Below are 23,420 nucleotides of genomic sequence, written 5' to 3'. Positions count from 1 at the left end.
GTTGAGCAACTGCAGAAATGTAGAGAGCGAGATGAATCAAAGGGCAGAATGCTATTTTCAGTCGATGACGGTATTGTCATGTATTGAGGGTGACTAGGGGTTCCTAGTGAAGATTCTCTTAGAGTTGATATTATGATTCCCAGAAGTACAAAAATGTACAAGCACTTGTAACTCTTGTATTGTAGCCAGGTATTAAATAAGTTATTATGCACTTCGTGTCTAAATGCTTGACGTGTCAACAAGTGAAGGAAGAGCATCAAAGACCAACGAGAATGCTCCGACCACTTCTCATTCCCAAGTGGAAGTGTGAGAACATCACTATGGACTTTGTGGTAGGTTTGCCAAAGACGGTGAAAGGATTCAATGCCATTTGGGTACTAGTGGACTGTCTTACTAAGTCAGCGCATTTCCTATCAATAAAGACAACTTTTCCATGATGTAATATGCGGAGCTGTATATTCGAGAGATAGTCAGACTGCATGGAATTCCAGTTTCTATAGTGTTGGATAGAGAGACATGATTCACTTCATCATTCTGGAAGAATTTGCATGCAGCCTTGGGAACCAAGCTACTATTCAGCACCGCATTTCATCTTTAGACAGACGGCCAGTAGGAGAGAGTCATATAGATTTTAGAGGATCTACTTCGAGCATGCGTGATCGATTTTCAAGGGAGTTGGGAACCGAAGCTACCTCTAATGGAGTTCACTTACAACAACAGTTATCAGTCGTCCATAGAGATGGCTCCATACGAGGCGCTCTACGGAAGGAAATGTAGATTTCCCATCCATTGGGACGAGGTAGGAGAAAGAGCTACAATGTGACCTGAGATAGTTCAGAACACCGTGGATATAGTCGCCAAGATCCGAGATTGGATGAAGACGGCTTAGAGTCGTCAGAAAAGATACGCGGATAAAAGAAGACGAGATCTCGAGTTTGCAGTCGATGAGCACATATTTATAAAGATAGCACCTATGAAAGGTGTTATGAGATTTGGCAAGAAAGGAAAACACAGTCCAAGATTCATCGGACCATTCGAGATACTCGATAAAGTGGGAGCATTAGCATATCGAGTGGCATTGCCACCTAATCTCGCAGGAGTTCACAATGTCGTCCACGTATCGGTGCTCCAAAAGTACATGTCAATTCACATGTACTAAATTTCGAGCCACTACAGCTTACACCGAACCTGTATTATGAGGTGAGGCCTACTCAAATCTTGTGCAGACAGGAGGGAAGGCTGCGAAACAAGATGATAAAAATGGTCAAGGTCAAGTTGTTGAATCACTCGGAGGAAGAAGCTACTTGGGAGACCGAGACAGAGATGAGGAGTCACTACCCAGAATTCTGAATTATTCGATAAACCTTAACTTCGAGGACAAAATTTTATTTAGGAGGAGAGGATTTGAAACGTCCAAAAATCAACCCACGTAAACCACATGTATACAAATTATTTAAATTGCTTAATTGCTTTATTTAATTGATTTTAAATTCTTTAATGATGCATATTATATGATTGAAAGTTTAATTGCATGATTTCTTTAAAATTAAAGATTTTTTCCGGATATTCGATAATAGGCTAGGGAAAGGAGATCGGGGACGAACAAGATGAAAATATTTTTTGATAAATGTTTTTAAGGCTGGATAATATGATCAGATATGATTAATTTTTTCTAAAAATGCTGAAGTCCAAATTATTTTACGAGAAGAGCTCGATTTTATACGGGAAGTCGATTTTAGTCAAACGAATTACTTTTAAGTCCCAAATAGTATTATTTTTTGAAACAAATTTTTGTAAACTTTTATTACAATTAAATATGTTTTAATGATCCTAATTTACTTAAGATTATTGGGCCTAATTACTCCTAAACTTAGAAGCCTAAAATCCAAACATTTTAACACCTAAAATTAAAAATTTATTAAAGAAAAACTAGGGTTCTTGGGACTCCTAGAAGCTAAAATTTTGCACACATCACACACACTAAAAAATTCGAAAATTTGAGAGCAAAGTTCAAGGGTTTTCGTTGCTCATTCTTTCTTCTTTGCAACCCATGTCAATGATCGAATATTCGAGCGTTTTTAACGTAACGACATGCTTCTAAACATTTTTTTGCACCATTCAAATCATATAATGCATGATTTAAGTTTTTAACATGAAAAAAACATTAAAGTTCAAATTATTTAACCGTTAGACGAATATTTTTCAAATTTGCCACGTTTCTATGCATATAAGAATTGTGCTAGCCACTTTAAGGGACATGCTGCCAATAAGTGATGTTTATGGGACATGAAAAGTGTCGTTTAACGGAAGAACGTAGGTTGGAAACGAGCATGGATAAGGGGAAGATGAACCTAGGTTTTTCTAGGGTTATCCATGGGTTTAAGGGGCTTGATGGCTCGGTTAGGAGGGGCAGCGTACCTGGGCTCGGCCAGGGCTTGGGCAGGGCTTGGCATGGGCTATGCCGAAGGGCGAGGAAGAGTCATAGGGTGGCTGGACATTGCTGCGTGCAGATAGGAAACAAAACCGCAAGCTTGAGGGTGAAGAGGCGAGCGGCTTGTCCTGGGTGCAGGGGCGTGTGGGATGGCTCGAGGTTGGTCATAAGGGGGTCGACTAGGGTCCTAGATGGGTTCTTAGGCGGCTGGTATAGGTTGGCTCGGAGGAGTAGCAGCCGCGAGCCCTAGGAGTTCCTTGCGCGTGATTGTGCGCGTCTTGGGTGCAGCAGACGGTTGTGGTCAGGTTAGGTTGGTTAGGGCGAGTCCAGGGTGGTATAGGAGGGTCTGGACTTGTATGGTCAAGGGCTGGTCCAAGAATGCTCGAGGGTGGCTCGATGGAATAGAGCGCATGGCTTGGGATTTGGATAAAGGGTTCGAAAATGGATAGGAAGGGAAATGTGGTTCAAACTGTTGTTCACGTGGGCTGGTTCGTGTCTCACTGGGGTAGTCTTGGTATGAAAAGCTTATGTTTAAAATTTGGGATAATACTAAGTTTTTAATTAATTCGGGATTAAAACGCTTTACGGTTAAGTTATTAAGTAATTAAATCGAAAGGCTCAGGTTTACGTTTAAGAAAAATATTAGAAGTCAAATTTAAGATTATATGATATTATGGATATGCTCGAGTCAATAAAATTAAGAAAAGTCAAAATCGAGAATTTTGGAGTCCATGGGTAAAATTATCATTTTACGTCCGGGTAGTACGAAAGATCTGGTAGTATCCCCAAGAATCATAATACATGTTAAATGATATTTTAAAATTCTTATGATGAAAATAGGATATTTTTATGAAATATGCTACCGCTGTACGATTTTTCCTGAAAAATGTTATTTTACGAGTTTTAAAAGATAATATGTTTTATGAATAAAAGGAAAGGAACATATTTTGAAGGGTTTTTTTAAAAATAATTTAATTTTAAAAAATTTTTTCAAAAATAATGTAAAAAAAAACACATTTCCAAAACTACTGCAATCCGCGCTTATGGAGCGCGGACGCTGCTCACGTGGAGTAGTGTCCGCGCTTCGTAAGCACGGACGCTGGTCCACGTAGGCGACAGAATATTTTAGCGACGGAATATATATAAAAACCGTTGCTAACATGAAATACGCGACGGTTTAAAAACATTCGCTAATTTTAGCGACGGTTTATTAAAACCGTCGCTTTATTGGAATCAGCGACGGTTAATAAGCCGTCGCTAATTAGCGACGGTTCAATTAAAATACCTACTATCTTAAACTTTAAACGTCTTGCAACTTTGCAGCGTGCAATATACGCTGTGGAAAAAAAATTTGCGCGCTGCGAAAATCTATTTTTGTTGTAGTGAAGATAGAAAAAAAAAAGTCAATAAGCTCATCAAAAAATAAGTTTTTTCATTAACCTCTACTATTCAACCTAGTTTTTCAGTGATTCAGGGGTGACTGACTTTGGTTTGTTTGGTCAGCAGGATTTTAAGACTCCGTCTTGGTCGAACATACACAGTTTTACAAATTTGCTTAATGTTGGTCCGCAGCATCTTGTACATGACATTCGACCACAGAATGATGTTGAGGAAAAAAAACAACATTCAATTGAGATATCCCAGTGTTGATGAATTTCTTGTTTGTTTTTTTCTCTGTCTTCACTACAACAAAAATGGTTTTTCGTTGTGCATATTGCACGCTGCAAAATTGAAAGCCGTTGAAAGTTCAATATTATCCGCGGCGTACATGTGCACGCTGTTGATACAAGTATGTGTATGGTAGTATTTCCAATTAGCGACGGTTTAACAACCGTCGCTGATTCCAACACAGCGACGGTTTTAATAAACTGTCGCTAATTAGCGACGGTTTATAGCTGATTCAATTGTAACGATGGTTGATTCAATTTTAGCGACGGTTTATATATATATATCCCGTCGCTAAAATATTCCGTCGCTTACGTGGACCAGCATCCGTGCTTACGAAGCGCGGACGCTGTTCCACGTGAGCAGCGTCCGCGCTTACGGAACAGCGTCCGCGCTCCGTAAGCGCGGATTGCAGTAGTTTTTGAAATGTTTTTTTTTTACATTATTTTTGAAACAAATTTTTAAAATTAAATTATTTTTAAAAAAAAGCCTATTTTGAAAGATGTGAATTGACTGTAAAAATATGATATGATGCGATTGGGGATATCGTGAGGGAAAATGACCCAGAAGGAGCTCGTTTACGAGAGCAGATAATGCCCGACGATCGTATTTACACTTTTTGGCAGAGTCCCAGTGAGGAAAGTTGCAGGCGCCCTGCCCCCATGTACAATGGTGAGCTAAAACTGATCAGTCGACCACATGATGATACGATTACAGCTGAGAACTTTCAAAGATCAAACTTCATCCAAAATGATATACGATGATTGAAAGCTTTACGATTTAATGATTTATGATTATTTATGCTTAAAAATTTTTGCTAGCTTATTTTAAATAAAAGTATGATTTTAATGCATGTGTCTGTTTATGTATTATTTGCTATGTACAGTTAGAACGTGTTGAGTCATTAGACTCACTAGATTTGGATGGTTGCAGGTGAGGATGATTTTGAGGGAGGCACTGACGCTTGAGTGGATCGAGTCCGGCAGTACACTCACGATGGGCATTTATTTTCAGTACTTATTTAGTATTTAAAGTTATTACGCAAAGATTTTGAGGGTTATATATTTAGAGATTTTATGCTTTATTTTGAAGTCTAGTTTTGGATTATTTTGAAAGTTGACGTACGATTTTGGTGGTTGACGATTTATGGATTTTTACGCATTTAAGAATTTTAAAGTTGAGTTGTTTGAAATGAGTGTTTTAAAATTTAAGATTACAAAAAAAAAATTAGTAGGATTTTAAAGTTAAAAAGTAGAGACGTTTCATGGTACAACTCAATTTCTTTAAACCGCACAGAAGCACAAGCATCACGGTTCGATAGTTCTTTCAGCATGGAGAATTATTGCACACAACAATCTCCCTCCCAATAATTACACTCCTTGCAATCAATAAGATCGAACTCGTGACCGTGGCTCTGATACCAATTGTAAGACCGAGCGTTATCTGCTTTCTCAAAATCTATAGCTGGTTGTAATAGTGCAACTCAAATATTTTAAAGCGCACAACAGCACAAACACCACGGTTCGATCGCTCTTCTATCTGGGACAATTATTGCACTCAACAATCTCTCTCCCAATAATTCTACTCCTTGCAATCAATGAGAATCAAATTCGTGACCTTGGCTCTGATACCACTTATAAGACTGAGTGCTTGCCATTTTACCTAAAGCTATAGTTGTTGGTAATTGTCCAACTCAAATATTTTAAACCACACAACAGCACAAGCAGTACGGTTCAATCGCTCTTCCAGCAGACACAATAATTGCACCCACCATAAGGTAAACTATGTTATGCTCATATATGATTTAAAATATGTGATCGTTAGTTACAAATTTGTTAAAAACGAGCAATTATCAAAATCAAGACTTTCGTATTCAATTTTCAGGAATTGTATCTGTGTAATAATTATTGTGAGATAGATTGCCAAAGATCATTAGTTGTCTCTACGTAACACATGGAATTTAAACTCGAAGCAATTTAAAATACTTGAATAGCATTATAATTTTTCGTTATAATTTTTGATAAAATGTCTCTTGCTTGATTTTACTTTTTTATTTGTAATTTTTAATCACTAAATATGATGACATCGATCATTACACATTATTATTTATTTATTAGTTGTGGATGAAAGGATTTTTAATTCGTGACAATTTAAATCCAATGTTGTGAAATTTCGGAATCCACGCAAATTTCAAAATCCATATGCACGAACCATTCCAAGTTAATTATGTTTATTTGTTCGTTTTACCCGATAAATGCTTGAGAATTAGAATTAATAAATAAAATTGGAATTAAATAAATATTTTTTCAAAGCTGTTTAAAGTGTCTTTACCTCTATCGCATCTACCAACCCTTTCCTTTCAAATTCAAATGAATTATTTGCCTTTGTTTATGCGTTTATTTAATAAGCCACTTGTTAAATTAAATAATCTTATCCAATCTCAGAGGTATTACAAAATTAGTATTTGCATGTGAAAATAATTATCCATATATATGTTAGTTATCAAAATATAAGGGCCACTTCCACCAATAATATTCTATATTAGATAAAATAGTGTTTGTTTAAAATTTTTTTCGTATATTGTAGAATCGAGTGTTTGTCTTTTAGCAAAAATTATAACTGGTGGTAATTCTGAAACTCAATTTTATTTAAATCGTACAATAGTTCAAATACCACATTTCGATCGTTATACACAACATATGCAATTATTGCACCCAACAATTTTCTTCCAAATAATTGCACTTCTTGTAATAAATTTGAATTGAACCATTGACCTTGGATCTGATATCAATTGTAGGACTGAGTGTTTGCCGGTTTACCAAAAGCTAACGCTGCAACTCGAATCTTTTTAAACCATACAACAGGTCAAACATTACGTTTCGATTGCTCTACCCAACATGGACAGTTATTGTACATGATACCCTGGTAAATGCCTGGGTCATCCTGGATCTAGGGCATGGGATAGATCGGAAAGATAGGGGAAGCCGGGTAAGAACAAGCCCATGTAAATAAATTCTTTAGTAAACCTTTCCTGGATGATCAGACAATGCATGCTCAGTAAGCCAGGATTCTCAGCTTAGCCCGAGCAATTTAAGAATACTTAACAGATCAGGGATCCTGTCTATGTTCTCACATCACGATCGCTACCCGAGCACTTCGGGATAGCTGGAAATGCTAAGTCCCAGGTGTGACAATGTCAGGGAGCAGGGTATAAGCATCCATCCTGCCATGAGGAGCGGCTGAACACTGAAAACAAGGCCATCCTTGACATCTCCCCTATAAATACCCGGATTTACTTGATCATAAGACATTCTATTCACAAAACACATTTCGCAAGCACTCAATATATACTCTCTATATCGAACTTTCTTTGCGTAAAAACTCGAATGACTTAAGCGTCGGAGTGACTACGTCGGAAATCATTTTGGCGCCCCACTTAAATTATTTGCTCTTAAAAGTGTGCATATCATACAACCCGAGGACTATCAGTCCAGTCTCTAGTATTCCCATGAAGCACATATCTGGCCCGGTAAAATGCATCAAGAAATAGACAACCATAATTTCAATATCAGGGATAACTCGACTCGAAAATCGCCAGCTTATCCCGAAATAACCACGTGTGCTAGGAATACAATATAACAAGAGAAATGGATCACAAGAATGATAGGGCTCAACATGAATGTCATAATATCATGCCATGTACTAAATATCATACAATATGTCAAATAATTGTACATGAAATCATCAAGGCATTTAACAACTTATATAACTCCACATAATAACATTAAAAACGACAAAACATAAATATGTCTAAAACATAATTTATACGTTACCATCGTATGTTACTGAACTGTAACATACTTAAACCTATTTTGAACAACAACAAGCTCAACTTTGATCTTCTAAGCCTGACAAATAAGTTAAAATTCCTAATAAGGCCACAATTAGTCAACAAAGATAAAATAATAAATTTATTTCCCAAAAATTACTAAAGTTGATTTATTTACTAAAAATCAAACTTTACGATTTAATTACTAGAATTTTGTCCCAATATTTCACCAATACGAATTTATTTCCAATAAATCTGGAAATAAATCTACACTTCACAAATTAAATCTGATAATTTTAATTTCATTCTGGAAGCTTTCAAACGATCGAACCTATAATAAAAACCCGATGTATACGTCAATATAACTCATTTCAATAGACGAAAACGAATTAAATCAAGATGGGTAAAAACCCAAAAATGGGCAGCCCCTAAAACGAAACAAAGCTGGAATTTGAGCTTGTTAATACCGGGAATAGTAGTAAGATCGAACAAAGGTGGTCTCGCGATAATACTATGGCGGAAATTCATCGGAAAACTCACTGGAGAAGCTCAATTCTTGGCTAGAATATGACTGAAAACAGGGTTACACAAAGACTTATAATCCTTAGCTAACACACCATGAAACAAACAAATAAATCGAAACAAAACTTACCAGAAATAGGACCAATAATCGGGCAGAAACAATGCCTCAAGAAAAGGGCTTGATCTACTCCATGGAGCTATGTTTTCTTCAATTTCAGTCCCTAGCAACCTCTCCCAGATCTTAGTCGCACACCACAGTGGTATCTGACCGGATTCTAGAGGTTGCACGGTCGGAAATCGGGAGAGGGAAAGTGGCCTCGGAAGGTGGAAGAAGGGTTCACGATTTGAGCCTTTTCTTTTCTCCTTATTTTATTTGTTGCTTCTCTAACAGGTAATTTTGCGTGTATATGTATTCATTTCAAATTAATAGTTACTAAAAATATTAATTCATGTCCATTTATCCCTATTATGCACTTAATTTTTTCTCTCATGTGTTATTTAAACTCTAAATGTATTTTTTATCGTTTAAATTCTCCGATATTAAAAATACATAATTTTAACATTCTTTCTAAATTTATTTGGCATAATGGCATAATTAATTACTTCAATTAATCAACTCGATAATTATTCAAATTATACCAAATTAACAGATAATAAATTTAAGGGTCTTACATATATACACATGTGAGACCCGGGACCGCAGAAGGCGGGGGTGATTGCAGGTGCCATGAAGTTGCACGGACAATGAGCGGCTCCTTACAAACTTCTAGGCGAAAGAAACATGATGAACCGATTTACCCCAGAAGGAGAGGGATTCAAAAACTGTTCATGCATGAGACTGTGCAGTTGAGGAATGCTTAAAAGATTTGATAGGTACTACTCATATTATGAAGATGCATCTTCTTTTTGATAGCTTATCACATAAGAACTCCAAGGTTAAGAGTGCTTGACTTGAGGCAATTCTGGGATGTGTGACCCCCTGGAAAGTTTCCTAGGGTGAGTATGAGTGAGGACATAAGCACGCTGGAAAGACTCGTCTTGGTACAGTGAGGAGATTCTTCGAATCTGGGACGTTACAATATTGATTGCCCAAAGAAGAAAAGACCAACGGCTAGCAGAGCTTATGCATGCATGCCGATGAGGTAGAAGCAGAGCCAGACACGACTTTGATCACTGGTAACCTAGTTGCTTAACATTTTTTGAAACGTCCACTACTCGTTTTCTTAAAAAGTACTAGAATTTTTTTTTCTCCTTAATCTCCATAATTTGAAATATACATATATAAACTTTAAAATACCTTGACATCATTTTAAAAATAAACAATAATATAACCTTTAAAAATCCAAAGGAAAATAGTTTGAAGCACAAAATCGTAAAACGTTTTACCCAACCTAAAAACATTATTTGAAAAGTATAACACATACTATAACATCTCAAAACCACTCATAAAATAAATAAGTAGTTGTAAAAATATCTTTAACATAATCTTACAATAAAAAACTAGTGCGGAAAACTAGCGTCGGTCCTCGGGTAATGTGCACCTTCAGTCCAGCAAAGCCAACCATCAAGAACTCCTTAACATTATTATCATAAACACATGCATCAATCACACCTAGTAAGTCGAAAGACTCAACACACTATAATCTTGATAACAAGTACTACATATACCGATCACATACTGAAACGTCAGCTATTCTTATTGCTTAAAAAGTACTAGAAATTTTTTTTATAGCCTCTCATGGTTTCGGCCGAACCCTTACAAAATATATAAAATATTTTGACACCATTTAAAAATAAATCAACCAACTAATATTTTAAAATCCAAAGAAATAACTCAAAATATAAAATCGTAAAATGTTTTACCAACCTAAAAAGCAATAAATTTGAAAAAGTATTGTCCATACTAAACCTCTAAAAAATCTATCAAAAAGCATAAATAAATAGTCGTAAAATCTTTAATGTAAATCATAAACTTAAATGCAGAAAGTAGAAGAGCTGGTCCTCGGGTCATGTGCACCTCCAGTCCAGTCAAATCAGGCATCCATGCCTCCCTCAACATTATTATCACACTTACCTGCATCAATCACACATAGTGAGTTTAAAGACTCAAAACATCATATTTTTGATACCAAATAATACGTATAAAACCACAAGCAACAGTGAAAATACTTTTACGTAAAAATAGCATTTTCATGACATGCATAAACTTTAAACATAAACATTTACATATCATCTTCAACATATTCATATACATATTATCATCAACATATATGTATTCCTATTTCCTTTTCGTTGAATTCAGATCGTTAATTGTCACTTTCGTGTTCATCTACGTCTACGTGTTAGGTGATGGATCCATCTACATGTAACCACAGTACTGGGCAGCAGGGACATCAGCAACACTCTCACCGGTCAACTGAGCCTTGGCCTTACGTATTAACATATCATCGTATACATATTCGTATCCAAGGAAATACGATCGTCAGGCTCCCACTGGGACCGTCACCCTTACGATATCTCCAACATATCATCGTATTAGTCACAATTACTTCACCTCCTTCAACATTTCATATTTTCATCACTTTATAAAATTTAAACATGCATATAACGTTTTTCTTTTAAACCAAGCACGCAACATATCTTTTAAATGTCCATATTAAATCATAAAATCTATAAACATTTTAAAATAAAATTTTAACATATAAATATCCATAAACATTTAAAATAACATTTTAACATCAAATCATTTAAAATAACATATTGACATATTAAATTATAAACATTTAAAATAAATATCTTGACATAAAAATCTCTAAACATATAAAATTTCATAAACATTTAAAATAATCGTTTTAACATATAAAATTCCATAAACATCCATGACCATTGAAAATAATCATATTAGCACATAAAACAGCATTCGGGACACTGCCATGATGTTTACTAATTTTTAGGTGTAAAATTACCGTTTTACCCCTAGATGTAAAATTTCACGTTCTTGACAGAATGATAGAGTATGCTAGTGCCTTTGAAGGTATTTCGAACACTATATTCTCCAATGAGCTGCAATAGCTCGTGTTCTAAGAATGTTAACACCGATTAATTAAATCGAGTTTAGTTTAAAACCAAGCGGAAGAAACTCGAAGTAATCCTTCGTGAAGAGGACTGTTATATTAGAAAGCATTTTAACTTATGTAAACTGAATACCTGAAAAAGGGTAGATTAGTTTTTGCATTCATCAGTTCAGTTATGGTGACAACTGAACTGACGGATACTCTAACTGATCCAAACATTTTGAAAATAGCAGTTAATCAGTTAAATACACAAGATATGTTTATGGATGTTCGGAGACTTCAACTGCTCCTACGTCATTCCTTCTACCTCCACGGGTATGATCAACAAGAAAACTTTGATTTATACAACTACTTTTACAAACCCACTCAGCTACGACTTCCACTACCACCTAAACTGAATTCCTAGCTACGACTGAAGGCAGCCTCTTTCAGCCAACACTTCTTTAACGTCTATGTGTCAAAGACTACATACACAAGTTTAACATCTTTGTGCAAGACTGTATTTGAAAGGTGGTGAGAGTGTTTGTGTTTGAGAACTGAACAAGGATGTTCTCACACACTGAGGGAGATAAGCTTATACACTAAGCTGATAACACGTTGAAGTGTCCCTCTGGGCTAATTGCTTCTGAAAGCTTATTCGTAATTTGCGTGCCCTTTCTTTTCTCCCGTGTTTGCGTTGAAGCTTCTTATCTCTGTTTATTGAGTCTTCACTGATCTTCTCTTTATATAGGCGGGAAAGCTGATCGTACAGAGAGACTCAATTATTGTATCCGTAGCATCTTGAATTCATTTTTTGGACTTTGTGTCTCGACTTTTCGAATGCCCTTCTGAAACGTTTTGTCTTTAAAGCTCTGATGCAACGTCCATTATTGTTCTTTGACTGGACAATGGCTTTGTACCTTTGTGTATAGCTGGAATCCACTAGAAAGAGCTTGTCTTAATCTACAACTGAAAGATTCTGACTAATGCTTCGAACTAGTCAGCTGAACTGATCTTCAGTTGGGCTGGTGAAATCAGTTGACTCGTCAGCTGAACTAATTTTACTCTCGTTCAGTTGAACTGATCAGCTGGGTTTCTTCATCAGTTGAACACTCCTTCGGTTGGCCAGGCTTCTGAGGTTCTTCTTCTGAACCACCTATCAACTGGACAATCAGCTGGACTACTTAATTGACGTAACAGTTAGACTGATTCAGTTTGTGCGATCAGTTGGGTCTTCAGTTTGCGATGTAAACAGATCGTGGCTGATCCTAGCTTCTGCACACTAAGGTAGATTATTAATAACACAAAATAAAAAGTTTTGTTAACATAAAAATAAAGATTGCGAACTTGAAAAGTTCCAACAATCTCCCCCATTTTTATGATCACTAAACTTGAGCAGTTAAGCACATTATATTCAGTTCAAGGGTTAGTACATTCAAACATTGTTAAAAGCTCCCCCTCAAGAACTGAATTAAAAAAGTTTTGAAAATCATTTAGAGATAGAGGATAAAAGAAAAACTCCCTTTTCAAAACTGAATTGAAAACAAAAAAAAATTTAAGAAAGCACTTTTCAGTTGACGAAAAGAAAAATTCTTCCCAACAACTGAATTTTAAAATTGATTAAACAAAAAGATTTTTTTCAGTTTAAGGGTAAAAGAAAAACTCCCCCTCAGATGCTGAATAAAAACACGTATTTGAAAGATACTTATCTAATCATTCATTCAGAGGTTATAATCATTCAAGCATCGTAGACAAGAAATCCGGAAATATCCATTCAGTCACAACGAAACACAGCTGAATAAACATGATGGTTATTTAAATAAATTTCCTTGTATTTACATTTGAGTACATATAGGAAAACTTGCTACAACAATAGCATATTTTAAACAACATCAGATATCAGTTGGTTTATGTGACAGAACTGGATATACCATCAGCTGGTTGTCTTGACTGCTTGAAATGTTGCATCGGTTGTGAGTTCAATTTGCTAGAGAAACGAGTTAAACTTCTTTGAACTTGACCTCTGTGCCTACTCAACTGGTCGAGCAGACTCTGACTAGGCTCACGTGGAATTCAGCTGGTGATTAAATCGATCAACATCCCAACATGGATGAGTTTCGTCTGAGGAACAGCTGACCTGGTAGGCTTGCAACTAAAATCTTGTTCAGCGAGCAATTTAGCTGTGCATCTTTGCACATGATTCTCAGTGAGGGTAAAAGAAAAACTCCCCCTCAGATACTGAATAAAAACCCGTATTTGAAAGATACTTATCTAATCATTCATTCAGAAGTTATAATCATTCAAGCATCGTAGACAAGAAATCTGGAAATATCCATTCAGTCACAACAAAACACAGCTGAATAAACATGATGTTTATTTAAATACATTTCCTTGTATTTACATTTGAGTACATAAAAGAAAACTTGCTACAACAATAGCATATTTTAAACAACATCAGATATCAGTCGGTTTAAGTGACAGAACTGGATATACCATCAGCTAGTTGTCTTGAATGCTTGAAATGTTGCATCGGTTGTGAGTTCAATTTGCTAGAGAAACGAGTTAAACTACTTTGAACTTGACCTCTGTGCTTACTCAACTGGTCGAGCAGACTCTGACTAGGTTCACGTAGAATTCAGCTGGTGATTAAATCAATCAACATCCCAACATGAATGAGTTTCGTCTGAGGAACAGCTGACTTGGTAGGCTTGCAACTAAAATCTTGTTCAGCGAGCAATTTAGCTATGCATCTTTGCACATGATTCTCAGTCCGCTGTAGGTGGATTAAACCCCAAAGCTAAGAATCTAGAAAAGTGGCTACAACGTTAGTTGCAGAACCAATCCTCTCAACTCTTTGCTAAAGAGCGATATATAAATATTTTCAAATAGTTTTGAAAATTGTATGAAATACTTTTAAATATCTTTTAACACTATTTTAAAGTAACAAATTTTAAAACCCAGTTTTCTTTTGTTCTTCTTAGAACAACTAGCTCTGATATCAATTGAAGGATGGAGTGTGCTAGTGCCTTTGAAGGCATTTCGAACACTATATTCTCCAATGAGCTGCAATAGCTCGTGTTCTAAGAATGTTAACACCGATGATTAAATCGAGTTTAGTTTAAAGCCAAGCAGAAGAAACTCGAAGTAATCCTTCGTGAAGAGGACTGTTATATTAGAAAATATTTTAGCTTAAGTAAACTGGATAACTGAAAAAAGGTAGATTAGTTTTTTCACTCACCAGTTCAGTTATGGTGACAACTGAACTGACGGATACTCTAACTGATCCAAATAGTTTGAAAATAGCAGTTAATCAGTTAAATACACAAGATATATTTATGGATGTTCGGAAACTTCAACTGCTCTTACGTCACTCCTTCTACCTCCACGGGTATGATCCACAAAAAGAATTTAATTTATACAACTACTTTTACAAACCCACTCAGCTAAGACTTACACTACTGCCTAAACTGAACTCCTAGCTACGACTAAAGGCAGCACCTTTCAGCCAACACTTCTTTAACATCTATGTGTCAAAGACTACATACACAAGTTTAACATCTTTGTGCAAGACTGTATTTGAGTGGTGGTGAGAGTGTTTGTGTGTGAGAACTGAACAAGGAAGTTCTCACACACTGAGGGAGATAAGCTTATAAACTAAGTTGATAATACGTTGAAGTGTCCCTCTGAGCTAATTACTTCTGAAAGCTGATTTGCAATGTGCGTGCCCTTTTTTTCTTTCGTGTTTGTGCTGAAGCTTCTTATCTCTGTATATTGAGTCTTCACTGATCATCTCTTTATATAGGCGGGAAAAAATGATCGTACAAAGAGACTAAATTATTGTATCCGTTGCATCTTGAATTCGTTTCTTGGACTTTGTGTCTCGACTTTCCGACTGCCCTTCTGAAACTTTTTGTCTTTAATGCTCTGATGCAACGTCCATTATTGTCCTTTGACTCGACAATGTCTTTGTACCTTTGTGTATAGCTGGAATCCACTAGAAAGAGCTTGTCTTAATCTACAAATGAAAGATTCTGACTGATGTTTCGAACTAATCAGCTGAACTGATCTTCAGTTAGGCTGGTGAAATCAGTTGACTCGTCAGTTGAACTGATTTCACTCTCATTCAATTGAACTAATTAGCTAAGTTTCTTCATCAGTTGATCACTCCTTCGGCTGGCCAGGCTTCTGAGGTTCTCCTGCTTCACCACCTATCAACTGGACAATCAGCTGGACTGCTCAATTGACGTAACAGTTAGACTGATTCAGTTTGTGCGATCAGTCGGGTCTTCAGTTTGCGACGTAAACAGCTCATGACTGATCCTAGCTTCTGCACACTAAGGTAGATTATTAGTAACAAAAAATAACAAGTTTTTTTTAACATCGAAATCAAGATTACGAATGATGAAACTTAAAATTTATAATTTATTATATGTTAAAACTTGTATTTTAAAATTTTAAGTTTCATTAAAGTTATAAAATTATGTTATTTTAGTATTGTTTGTTTATATTTAAATGTCTTACTAAATATGTTTTATTTTCAGGTTTTCTACGTGTTGGTAAAATATTGATAACTCAAGCTACAAAATTCAAATGGAGGTGATTCAAACATGTTTGGAATTCTTGAGAAATTATCTACAACTTTGCAGATGACATGATTGCCTAAAAAGTTCATTAAAATGATCAAATTGTGAAAATATCAAAAGGAGGACATATTTACTTTTACTATGACCAGCTTATAGTAAATAAATCATAAATAATTCAATATTTAACCAAATGAGGTGAACCAAGTTGCCAAATTCATCTACATGCAATGTCCTACATGTTTGCTGTTTTGAATAAAGTCCAATCTCTGAGATTAAAGTCATGGAACATAGCATTGAAAGAAGAGCCATGGAATTGAAGTTGGAGGAGACAAAAACTACAATTACCACTACATGACATTAATTAAATTTTTGACCCTTTCTCTCATTTAGTCTATAAATAGAAGCCTTGTGCTAGTTTGAGAATCATCATATCCCATTGTAAAATATAGTTTGTGTGTATAAAATTTCTAAGTTTAATATATATTCTTTCCCAACTATGAGTGAGGATTTTAGTGTGAATCAAAAGTAAGCTCATGGTAAGCTAAATCTATTATGTCAAGGTGAAGATGATGAATTCTTGGTGAAGTAAGATTGTTTATATTTTGTATATTCTTTCTATATTTTTATTTAGCTAACTTCTTTTTATTGTAGGTATAAAAATGAATTATTTGTTGTTATCAATTTACATCAAATGCTTGATACCATTTAGTGGTTTTCTTGATTTGTTGCTTAATTTTGATACAATAAATATTTCATCAATTATTATTATATATATATATAATTATATCATATATTTCATTTAGACGATAGCGTGGCTCTGCCGGTTGTTCTAAATGAAATATTATGATCTAATACTAACTTCTAACAATCTAACATTTACTTTCCCGCATCTAACTTTTACTTTACTGCAACTAACTTTTACTTTCCCGTAACTAACTTTTATTTTTCGAGTCTAACTTTTAATTTACCGCAACTAACTTTTACTTTACCACAACTAACTTATTAAATCATATATATCATTTAGGCAATAGCGTGACTCTGTCGGTTGTTCTAAATGAAATATAATGATTTAATTTAACATTTATTTTATGTAATTTTATATTTATACAGTTATATATATAATCATAGGTACCATATATAAAATATCAGTTAATTCGATATTTTTTATAGCGGAAACTATATTATATTATGTATATGTTTAAAAATTTAATTTTTTTTTCATTGAACCATTAATTATGGTGGTTTCCTTTGCTCTACTTTTAGTTAAATAATATTATATAAACCAAGAATAAATCCTTGAACCTTGACAAAATTTATAATTTGTAAACTTCATTCTTGTATTTGATAATTTATAAATTAATAAATTTAAACTTAAAGAACCTCTCTGTGGATCGATATCATACTTACGAAATATATCACTTGCAGACAACTTACACTTGGATGAATTATAATTTAAGTAGTAGCAAATTTTTGACGCCGTTGCCAGAGAGGTATAAATTAAGTTTATATTTGTTATTTATAGTTAATTTATAATTATTGTGTTGTTTTTACTTGTATGAGTATTTGGAGTCGTAAAAAAAGTGGTAGACTGCCTCGAATCTCTGAAAATAAGTAAAACAGGGATGATAATTCAAATAATCAAGATGATAATAATAATAATGATAATAATGATAATAATAATAATAATAATATAATAATCAAGAACATGATCAATTAAGAACACTTAGGCACCATATGAATCCTATTAGAACTAGTGCCCCATCTTGTTTAGTTTTTCCTCCTATGTAGCCTAATTTCAACTTTAAACCTCAAAATATTTAACTTTTATCAAATTTTCATGGCTTAGATTCTGAAAATCCATATTTACAACTACGAGAATTTGATGAAGTTTGTAACACTTATAATGATCAAAATTGTAGCATGGATATATTTCGATTAAAGCTTTTCCCTTTTTCTTTAAAAGATAAAGCTAAAACATGTCTACAAAATTTGAGATCGAGTTCAATAAGTTCATGGGAAGAAATGCAACAACAATTTCTAAAAAAGTTTTTCCCTTCCCATAGAACAAACTCTTTTAAAAGACAACTACTTTTTCTCAAAAACATGGAGAAATATTTTATCAATGTTGGGATAGATATAAAGAATTACTTAATACACGTCCACATCATGGTTTTGAAACATGGAGAATAGTTTCTCACTTTTATGAAGGTCTAATACCTAAAGATAGTGAAATGATAGAATTCATGTGTGATGGAACTTTTGAAGATAAAAACCCAAATGAAGCTAGGGAATATTTGGATTCATTAGCAGAAAATGCTCAAAATTGGGATAATATATGTACAATAGGACCACCAACAACTAAAATCAATAATTCAACAAATGGGGGGACATCTATAATCTTAAAGATGATATAAATATTCAAGCTAAACTTGCATCTTTAGCAAAAAAAATTGAGTCATTAGAAATGAAAAAGAGTGGTCAATTAAAAAGTATTCAAGAAATTGTTTGTCATATATGTGATACACATGGTCATTCAACAAAAGATTGTCCAACATTACCTTCATTTAAAGAATGTCTCCATGAACAAGCAAATTATGTTAACAATTATAAAAACCAATAATAGATCCTTTTTCACAATCATTTAATCCTAGATGGAAAAATCATCCTAATTTTAGTTGGAGGAATGAAAATAATGCACAACCTTCACAAGAACATTTTCAAAATAACCAAAATTATCAAGGTTATATTACATATGTTACACCTCCAAGAAAAAACTTTGAAGATGTAATTCATGCATTTATCCAAAAGCAAGAGTCTATCAATATTAAAACAGTAAATCTATGAGGAATTTGAAAGAAACTCTTGCAAAATTTGCATCTGCTCTTAATATTCATGAAAAAAGAAAATTTCCATCTCAATCTAAACCTAATCTTAAAAATCAAAATCAAGAATTAAATAATGATAAAATTGATCCAATAAAATCTATTATTACCCTCAGAAGAGGTAAAATAGTTAATGTCCATATAGTAATGAAAACAAGGATCATTTAAATTCAAAGAGTAAGGATGATAATTCTGATACTTTTGAGAATGATGATACCTTAAATTCTAAAAATAATATGTTGAATGATAAATCATCTGAAATAGTAAATGAATCAAATAAATCTCCACCATTTCCTCATGCATCAACAAATCATAAAAAACAAAAAAATGATTCTGATATCTATGAAGTTTTTGAACAAGTAAAGATAAATATTCCATTATTAGATGCTATTAAACAAGTACCTTCCTATACAAAATTTTTAATAGACTTATGTACTGTGAAGAGACAATTTCATGTGAAGAAGTAAGCATTCTTGGCTGAACAAGTAAGTTCTATTCTTCAAAACAATTCTAGTTTAAAATATAAAGATCTTGGTTGTCCAATAATTTCATGTATTATTGGAGAAAATAAAATTAAAAAAGCTTTGTTAGATTTGGGAGCAAGTGTGAATTTACTTCCTTATTCAGTTTATGAAAAATTTAATTTAGGAGAATTAAAACCCACTTCTGTTACTCTTTTACTAGCGGATAGGTCAATCAAAATAGCTAGAGATATTATAGAGGATGTGTTGGTTCAATTTGATAAATTTATATATCATGTAGATTTTATTGTTTTGGATACACAACCAATAGAAGTACATAACGAAATTTCAGTAGTATTGGGACGACCATTTCTAGTAACTTCAAATGCTTTAATTAATTGTTGAAATGGAATAATGAAATTGTCTTTTGGAAATATGACTCTAGAACTTAATGTGTTCAATTTATGTAAACAACCAAGTATAAATGAAAATGAAATAGAAACAATTGTGGAAGAAAATATACAGGAAGAAAACTTAAATCAACAATCTGAAGTTTTTTCAATAGAAATTTTTGAGTCTGAAAATAATTTTAAAGAAGATGATAATACAAAATTTGAATTAAAAGTTTTACCATTAGAATTGAAATATGTATTTCTTGGTGAAAATAAAATATTTTCTGTTGTAATTTCTTCCACTCTTCTACCAAATCAAGAAAAAGATTTAATTAAATTACTTAAAAAATATAAAAATACAATTGGATGGACATTGAAAGATATAAAAGGTATAAATCCTTTAATTTGCTTACATAGAATTCACTTGGAAGAAAATGCTAAAACATATCAACAACCACAAAGAAGGTTAAATTCACATATGAAGGAAGTTGTTAAGAATGAAGTACTAAAACTTTTAGATGCTGAAATTATCTGTAAAGGCCTGTATTTCGTATTCATAATTTTGCAGAATTATTAAAATTTTTATAAATAAATAAATAACTTGCCCAATCATGTAAATAATTTTAACTTTAAAATAACAGCGGAAGTCAACATTGTAATTCAAACAACAAGTTAAAAATATTCCAACATGTTAAAATCGAGTTTGAATGATAAAAGGTGCATAAATTAAATCATGAGGTCCTCGGGTTTACTACTGCTGTCCCAAGATCGCTCACTGGTCTCCGCCCGCGGTCTCGACCTCATCAATACCTACAACAATCAAGTCTAGTGAGTCTAAAGACTCAACATGTATATATCGTGAATAACAAGTAAATATATCATTAAATCGCATGCAACGTAAAAATATAGTATCGTAAAGCGCATGGTGAAAATCGTATCATGAATAACTATAACTACGTGCATATCTGAAAATCATACGTAAAAGCTTTGCTCAATAGAGCTCTGTCATGTCATATCATAATTTTCTGGTAGAGATAATGTTTCTAAGCAAGTGGCCCATAACATAACGTAAGCGCCTGATCAGACTAAACCACAGTATACTGGGCGGTATAGATCAATCACAGCCCTTGGACTGGATGTCCGTACCCATACATAATCATAACCGGTCGTAAGTCACCGGGTGGAGAGGTCCTCGGTTGCGCATACCGACTTCCAAACCCATAAGCGTAAGGTGGCCACAAGACATATCGCATATATCTCAAAAATAAACATTTTATATTTTTATGCACGTAATATAACTATAACCTTATTTTTACCGGATGAGTTGGATCGTTCCCAGGCTTGCTGCGACTTACTACTAGTATGTGACACATGCAATAAATCTTAACTTGCCCAAAACTTGACAATTGAACCAAAAACGAGACGATTTGGACCAACAACTTGATTTTTAATCATGGCATGTACCAACCCGAACCAACATTAAACCGACGTTTAACCATCATTAAAAATACCCCAAACATACTGAAAAATATGCACAAGGACTGTAAAACATGAAAATAGGTGAATGGAACTCAAAAACATAAAACACTCTTTCGAGAGTCATTTTGGCACCTTTCACCGTAAATTCTCGTACGACCTCTAAACTCGAGCAAATCGCAAACGGCCAAAAACAAGACTTTCCTAACTCATTAAGGTAGTGTCCAGTCTAAGGCCATGAGCTACAAGCCAACCAAGAACTCAAACCACCACCAAAACCGTGACCCAAAGCTGCTGTCGAAAAGGCAGCAGTAGCAGCTTGTGTGTTTGTAGTAAAAATTCTGATATTAATGACTATGGGCTTGAACCACCGCCCAAGGACTCTTACTAACATCCTAAGGCATGGCTTGGACCATGGCTAAGGGCTAAAAGCCAACCACAACCCAAGCAAAAACTCAGGACATTACCAAGCTTCTACCGAGGACACAAAATTCTGTGTAGTGACATGTATTGAATTGTTCTATTGTCTTGTGTCGTTCCAACCACAATTCATCCAACCTCTCAAAACCGAAATATACTCACACCAAAAATCAGATTTTTAAAACTGAAGAGCACTTGTCAAGTTGCGGTAAAAATTTGAGGGATCCATGAAACAAGCTTTGAAAAGATGATTTGGTCACGTCCTAGACATAATAAAGAAGGGTTCTAACCATGGCTATGGTCCTTAAGACAGCCATGGTCCGAACTCACTCCTTAACCAACCAAGAGAAAAAAAAAACGTGATTCAATTCTGCACCTATGAAGAACTTGCTGTCATTTCTTTGTTCTTAAGTGTATGGACCGAAACAATTGAACCAAAAGCACTCTAACACAATATAAATTATGTCTAGAAGCAGCCCAGGTTGCCTGGAAACGAACCACATCCTGAAACCACAAGAAACATCTCAAACGAAGACATAAGCCAATGGAGAGAACCTGTGCAGATTTTATTTTTTTTTTTCCAAAATTGTTGCTGTCAAATTTCGTTTTGCCTCATGAATCTTGAACATATAATATTTTAAAATATCTATAGGCCTTGATTGAAGAGAAAAGAAACAACATATACATGCCTGGAATTTGTTTTGTCAAAAACAAATCAATACGACGAATACGAGCGACGTCACGGAGTTGGATCTCTTTCCTTTCTAATTCAGCTGTTGTTGCACGGTTTTTAGCTGTTGTTCTTTTCTGTAATTTCAAAGGTAATGGAGTGTGTTTGCTAGAAATAGAGATGAGTATTATAGGAGGTGTTAAATGGGTAATGAAGTGCACTTAGTTGAGAGTTACAAGTGAGAATTTGAATTGTTTCTTCAACCTTGCTGTATCTGTTCTTATTCTCTCATTCTTGTTGTTAATTCACGATTTTATCAGCTGTTTACTTCTGATATATTCGAGCATCTGGGTGTAGGATATGTAGGTCAGGAAAATGAATGTTACAAGTAGTGTTAAAGGTGCCATAACATACATTAAAATGGGAGTTACAAGTGAAGGATTTGAATAGTTTTTGAAATGTTTTCCTTTCCCTTAGCTGCCGTTGCTTTTGTTCTTATTCTTGCTACACGTATTCTTTTATTGGCTAGCACCTTGGATTGAGGAAGAATTAAGGAGTATTATTGTGTTTGAATTCTTATTACTAATTAAAGAATTAAAATGAGAAATGAATACTCCATAATGTGCAATTAGGAGTGGTTTGAATGGAGAGTTATAAACTCTTGGAAATATATTAAATTTTGAGTCAAAATTATTTTTAAATTGCATGGTATATTATTGCTTTAAATCTTGTATTTTAACTTCTTAAGGTTTTAACACCCATTGAACATTTTAGTGAATTAACAAATTTATTTAGACTAAACTCTTGCATGGCATTGCATGATTTAAAATTTAATTATTTAAATGTTATGTTTAATTTCTTGAATATATTATACCTAGATTAATTCATCCTCATTTGTTTACACATTTTAATTTAAGCTTTAATTAAATATTAACCTAAAGAACTTATTTATTAACTTAGCTCTAATTAATTTAATTAATCCTAAAATATCCTATTTCTTTAAATTAAATTATTCCTTAACTTAAATTATATTTAG

The 23,420-nt window shown here is 34.0% G+C and overlaps 1 long non-coding RNA gene and 1 other non-coding gene across 2 annotated transcripts; both read right to left on the bottom strand.

The window, feature by feature from the left end:
• Positions 1-7,786: 7,786 nt before the first annotated feature.
• Positions 7,787-8,816, bottom strand: LOC140965106 (uncharacterized). Its single transcript, XR_012172963.1, has 3 exons — positions 8,578-8,816; positions 8,393-8,496; positions 7,787-8,004 (listed from the first exon to the last, which is right to left on the bottom strand). It is a non-coding gene; the product is annotated as an uncharacterized lncRNA (long non-coding RNA).
• A 9,333-nt stretch (positions 8,817-18,149) lies between these two features.
• LOC140965331 (small nucleolar RNA R71) lies at positions 18,150-18,256 on the bottom strand. Its single transcript, XR_012173025.1, has one exon. It is a non-coding gene; the product is annotated as a small nucleolar RNA R71 (small nucleolar RNA).
• Positions 18,257-23,420: the final 5,164 nt, after the last annotated feature.

This window comes from Primulina huaijiensis, chromosome 18, assembly GCF_012295235.1.
Source record: "Primulina huaijiensis isolate GDHJ02 chromosome 18, ASM1229523v2, whole genome shotgun sequence".
Classification (NCBI taxonomy): Eukaryota; Viridiplantae; Streptophyta; class Magnoliopsida; order Lamiales; family Gesneriaceae; genus Primulina; species Primulina huaijiensis.
This window is presented reverse-complemented; position numbering and strand designations above follow the sequence as displayed.